Source organism: Sinocyclocheilus rhinocerous, unplaced genomic scaffold (assembly GCF_001515625.1).
Source record: "Sinocyclocheilus rhinocerous isolate Xijiao unplaced genomic scaffold, SAMN03320098_v1.1 scaffold1159, whole genome shotgun sequence".
Taxonomy (NCBI): domain Eukaryota; kingdom Metazoa; phylum Chordata; class Actinopteri; order Cypriniformes; family Cyprinidae; genus Sinocyclocheilus; species Sinocyclocheilus rhinocerous.
The window spans coordinates 371,886-378,026 of record NW_015634336.1 but is presented as its reverse complement, the minus strand read 5'-3'; the positions used below and the strand labels follow the sequence as shown (position 1 = coordinate 378,026).

Below are 6,141 nucleotides of genomic sequence, written 5' to 3'. Positions count from 1 at the left end.
TTTTATGCAGGTTTTTATAGAGCTTCCTCTACATTCATTCTGACCAAGTCTTTAATCTCTGTGGTGGAAACAGTTTCCTTCATTCCAGCTCGTTGCTTATTGCTGAGGGGAAGGTTTATGTCTGGGTTACACAGGTGAAGCCAACGCTGTCAAGACACACAAAAACAGTATGGTAGTACTGAAGTGGTTTATATAGACTGAATTGGTTAGTTGTGTAGATTTGCTTTGGTTAAGTAGTTGGTTAAACATTCACATCCCTGTTTTGATGAGATCTAAGTGGCTGAGAAGAGACACTTTCATCCTCACCTGTTTCAGGCTTCCTTTCCCAGCTAACAGTCGGCCCATCGCCCATCCAGGCACCAGCAGAATGGAGGACAGGGCCAGTAACCAGCCTAGTGCATACGCCCAGTCCGGGTACACGTACCAACGGTTGAAAGTCAGGGGCTGGTACTCCACCACAGAACAGACAAAAGACACCTGAGAATAAAGAGAAAGAGAAAGAGAAGTTGAAGGAACACGAAGAGAGAGTAAGAACTGATCTTAAGTGGTTGTGGTAAAGAAATGCCTCAGGCAGGAATGTAAAACCAAAAAATATCCATTAAAATACTGATCGAAGCATCAGTGAAACTCAAACAGATGAAAGAAATGCAGAGACACTCACCATGGACACAAGAGGAGTCAGGTATTTCCAGCACAACATGAATATGTAGTTGGGTCGTGAGTTTGTTATGTCTTCAATGGCGTCAAACATTCTCTCGGCCCCTGTAGCGCCATCAGACTCTCCATCACTCATGGCATTTAGTGCTTCTTATACCTCTTCAGCATTCATAAATCGCCTTCTTTTACTCATTTTGTCTTTATTTGTGAAACTAATAACTGCTGCGCGAAAGGCTTTGCCTAGCAATGCTACTATGTTAAAACATAAGCGGCATGAAAATGACAGCGCGAACATACAGGCATTGTATAGCGGGTCAATTTGACTTTTATGTACGTTTTAAAAACAGCCACGGGTAAAATTTACCCCGTGGCGGTTCTAGTGTTAATGCCTTTAATTTTATGCGAGCAGCTTCTGGTAGCCAGTGCAAATGGATGAACAGAGGTGTGACGTGCGTTTATTTCAGCTCATTAAAGATTAATCTTGCAGCGGCATTTTGGATTAATTGTAGAGATTTGATAGAAGTGGCTGGAAGACCTGCCAAGAGAGCATTGCAATAGTCCAGCCTGGATAGAACAAAAGCTTGAACAAGGAGTTGTGTTGCATGTTCTGAAAGAAAGGGCCTGATCTTCCTAATGTTGTATAAAGCAAATCTGCAGGACCGGGCAAGTTTTAGCAATGTGGTCTGAGAAATTTAGGTTATCATCCTTCACAACTCCAAGGTTACTAGCTGTTTTTGAAGGAGTTATGTTTGATGAGCCTAACTGGATGGTGAAATTTTGATAAAGTGTTGGGTTTTTTGAAACCACAAGCAGTTCTGTCTTAGCCAGGTTGAGTTGATAGCCGGGAGGGTGAGAGAGAGCGTAGGTTACGTCGAAAAGTGACATGTGGAGGGGTATGTGTTGTGTCAGGAAACATGTTGAGGTTAAGAGTGAGGAGGAAGTGATCCAAGGTGTGCAGTGGAGTAACCAATACATGATCAGTGGAGCAGTGTCGTGTGTAAATAACGTCCAGTTGGTTGCCTGATTTGTGAGTAGTTAACACTCGGTTGAGATCAAAAAAGGCAAGCAGTGTAATAGAAGTAATAAAAATCTGCTTTGTTTACAGCAGACTGGCAATTCTAGAGACCAATAGAAAAAAGAAAGTAGTGTATTAGTAGACATAGGCAAAGTGCACATGTTGTTAGGATTGCACTGCTTACAGTGTGTGATGCGTGGTTTGCGATTGGTAGTGATAGTAGGGATCTGGAAACACATAGTTTCAGAAACAGAAGAAACACAGACAGAAACAGAAGACAGGCTCCACTGCAGGCATAGTTGTCAAATAACTGAAATACATACATCCCCCCTGCAGGTGCAAGACCCAAGTCCACAATGCAATTAAGCAGGACTGAGGAGAGGGAAAATGCAGGTGTACTAAAAACACCTGTCTTATAGCATGCATATGATCTGCCACAATTTCAAATAATTACCAAGAAATTTGTCATCTGCTGATCCATATTCATATTTGAACCATATTCATAAAATCTTTCAGTTGAGTTGTTATCTTTAACAAAAGGCCTGCCTTTTATATGTTTTTGTAATTATTCATTTTGCTCATTGTACTCTCTCACACATAAACACTCTGTTCTCTGACCTCTGTAACCATGAAGAGTTGCCCCATGAAGCAAGCGAGACAGAAGAACAGGAGGAAAATTTCTCGCCGTCCCGCTCTGCGCAGCACCGCGGGGAACAGGTCCATCATCGATGTAACGACAGCTTCCACTGCAACAAACTTTATAGGGAAGAACAAAAAAAAGCACGTGAAAACTGTGAACACAATAGAAGATTAAAAATATATATATATCTTGGTTTGTGTTTTTCAGAAGAAAGTAATGCATACAGGTTTGGAATGACATGAGGGTGAATAAATGAAATGATAATTTTCATTAGTGGGTGAACTATCCCTCTAACGCAAACCTAACTCTGTGATTTGTTTGCATAAGAATTCTGTTCTTATGCAAACTGCATAAAAATGTGCCTACAGTCAAGTCTAAATGAAAGATGTATTTTAAATCAAATACTTAAACATTTGTTGTCATTTCATATTTTTCAGTTCAAGGTAATACAGCTTATGTGTAAGTGAGTTTAAGCTCACATGTGTATCTAGCCCCAGCAAAATAATCATGATGAAGAAACAAACAGCCCACAGCTGAGGGAAAGGCATCATGGCCTCTGCCTGTGGATAAGCTATAAACGCTAAACCATATTCATAAAATCTTTCAGTTGAGTTGTTATCTTTAACAAAAGGCCTGCCCTTTATATGTTTTTGTAATTATTCATTTTGCTCATTGTACTCTCTCACACATAAACACTCTGTTCTCTGACCTCTGTAACCATGAAGAGTTGCCCCATGAAGCAAGCGAGACAGAAGAACAGGAGGAAAATTTCTCACCGTCCCGCTCTGCGCAGCACCGCGGGGAACAGGTCCATCATTGATGTAACGACAGCTTCCACTGCAACAAACTTTATAGGGAAGAACAAAAAAAGCACGTGAGAACTGTGAACACAATAGAAGATTAAAAAATATATATCTTGGTTTGTGTTTTTCAGAAGAAAGAAATGCATACAGTTTTGGAATGACATGAGGGTGAATAAATGAAATGATAATTTTCATTAGTGGGTGAACTATCCCTCTAATGCAAACCTAACTCTGTGATTTGTTTGCATAAGAATTCTGCAAAATGTGCCTACAGTCAAGTCTAAATTAAAGATTTAGACTTAGATGTATTTTAAATCAAATACTTAAACATTTGTTGTAATTTCATATTTTTCAGTTCAAGGTAATACAGCTTATGTGTAAGTGACTTTAAGCTCACATGTGTATCTAGCCCCAGCAAAATAATCATGATGAAGAAACAAACAGCCCACAGCTGAGGGAAAGGCATCATGGCCTCTGCCTGTGGATAAGCTATAAACGCTAGTCCTGGACCTGAGAGAGAGAGGTCTGATGCTGAGCATTGCTTTAGTACATTCTCTGATCATTTTTCACCTTGTTTATGTTGAAGTACCTGATTCTGCTACCTCCTCAATGGGAACTCCCTGTTCGTGGGCCATGAAGCCCAGCACTGAGAACACAGCAAAGCCAGTCACCAAACTGGTGCCACTGTTCAGAAGGCAAAGCCAAAAGCAGTCCCTGATAGACATTGATAAAACACATACACACACAATCAACTCGTTTACTGTCTGGCATCTGCTGGCTGAGCATCACAAGAAACAGTACCCGAGACGTACGTCGGAACTGACCGACGAATTGGGGATCGCTTTGGGAGACCAATTTACTTTGAGTGTAAGAAAAACAAGCCAATGCATACTGGCATGCAATAATTGCCACAGCTGCTCTGCACTGCAGCGTGAGTATTTAATGAGCAGCCGGTGTGTCGCATATTTGCTTTTCCGCTGAAGAGCCGAGCTAGTGACTTGGCCGTACAGCGGATGTAAAACGACTGGCGACGGGACGTACGTCTCCGTTCCCTCCTTCAGGGAATGAGGGTTACATACGTAACCGAGACATTCCCTTTCAGTCGGTCATGTTCGACGTACATCAGAACTGACCGACGAATTGGGGATATCTACCAACACGCCACTGTCGATGGCCCTTCCAGCACTCTGCTTGAGACTCCTGGACCGCTCCCAACTGTTGGAGCGGGAATCAGGGCTCTAAGCAGAGAAGGTAAGTCACTGCTGTTCCACTAGACCCACTCAGTGTGACTATTTGGATAACGCTGGGAAAGCGTGCCCTAAGGGGAAGGGGACGCTGTGGAGGCCACATCCTGTCCGTAGGAAGTAAAATGTGGTGGTTACACATACGGACTAGCCAATTAGGGTAATACAACATATGGAAGTCTCTGGGGTGGTTCCAGCCTAGTTCTAGGGGGGAAGGAACACCAGCAGAGACGACAGGAGGGAAAGACACGTGCTAGCCGGCCTAGGTAGACTTACCGTGGAAGAATACACATATGGGATCGCTGCAGGGACCACTACATATGGACACCCAGCCTAACACAGGTTCCACAACGCATACGAGTGTAGGCCTGGCGTCAGACGCCACGTCTGACTGCCAGGGGGTGACGGAGGAACTCACAGGGTTAGCCATTTCTGGGGAACTCTACTGGAGCAATAGATGCACGTATCCGGCCCAGCGGGCGGGAGTGGCGTTACAAGCTGACACTAGAACGGGTCCTTCGCCCTACTGGCCACTGAGGGCGAGAACATGGGAAGATACCGGCTTTACACGAAGGCTATAGAATCTAGCGAACATGTTAGGTGTCGCCCAGCCTGCAGCTCTACAAATATCTGTCAGTGAGGCGCCTTGAGCCAGCGCCCAGGAGGAAACAATACTTCTAGTTGAGTGTGCTCGCAACCCGAACCGGCAAGGCACGTCTTGGGATTGGTAAGCCAAGACAATAGCATTCACTATCCAGTGGGCTAACCTCTTTGGAGACAGCCTTTCCCTTCTGCTGGCCTCCGTAACAGACAAAGAGCTGGTCTGAGGTTCTGAAGCTTTGTGTTCTGTCCACGTACAGCCGCAGAGCAGGGACGAGACAGAGAAAAGCTAGGGCTGGGTCTGCCTCCTCCGAGGGCAGTGCTTGCAGGCTCACTACCTGGTCCCTGAAGGGAGTGGTAGGAACCTTGGGCACATATCCAGGCCGGGGTCTCAGGACAACATGAGAGTTGGCTGGCCCAATTTCTAGGCACGATTCGTCGACCGAAAATGCCTGCAGGTCCCCTACCCTCTTGATGGAAACCAATGCAGTCAGGAGAACTGTCTTTATTGACAGAATTTTCAACTCAGCTGACTGCAAAGGTTCAAAGGGAGGTCTCTGCAGTGCCGTGAGCACCAGAGACAGGTCCCAAGAGGGTACCGAGGTAGGACGAGGAGGGTTCAACCTCCTCGCCCCTCTAAGGAACCTGACGACCACGGAGGATTTAACCTCCTTGCCCCTCTGAGAAACCTGATGACCAAGTCGTGCTTCCCCACAGACTTACCGTCTACTGCATCGTGATGCGCGGCAATGGCGGCAACATACACTTTCAGGGTGGAGGGAGACAGCCTTCGCTCCAACCTCTCTTGCAGGAAGGAAAGCACGACTCTGACCGGACATCTTCGGGGGTCTTCCCGGTGGAAAGAACACCAATCAATGAACAGGTTCCACTTCAAAGCATAGAGGTGCCTCGTAGAGGGGGCTCTATCGGAAGTGATGGTGTCTACCAGTGATTGGGGTAGGTCACCTAGAACCTCCGTGTCCCGTCCAGGGACCAGACATGAAGTTTCCAGAGGTCTGGATGCAGCTGCCATAGGGTGCCCTGTCTCTGAGAAAGCAGATCCTTGCTCAGAGGAATGGGCCAAGGAGGGGCTGTCGCGAGGAGCATAAGTTCCGGGAACCAAGTCCGACTGGGCCAATATGGCGCTACCAAGAGGACCTGCTCCTCGTCCTCCCTGACTTT

The 6,141-nt window shown here is 45.6% G+C and overlaps 1 protein-coding gene and 1 pseudogene across 1 annotated transcript in view; one reads left to right on the top strand and one right to left on the bottom strand.

Annotated features, from left to right (window-relative positions):
* Positions 1 to 6,141, top strand: part of LOC107745533 (zinc finger protein 271-like) — a 54,672-nt gene that overhangs the window by 20,741 nt on the left and 27,790 nt on the right. The window lies entirely within an intron of this gene.
* Positions 15 to 6,141, bottom strand: part of LOC107745531 (sodium- and chloride-dependent GABA transporter 2-like) — a 33,469-nt pseudogene continuing 27,342 nt past the window's right edge.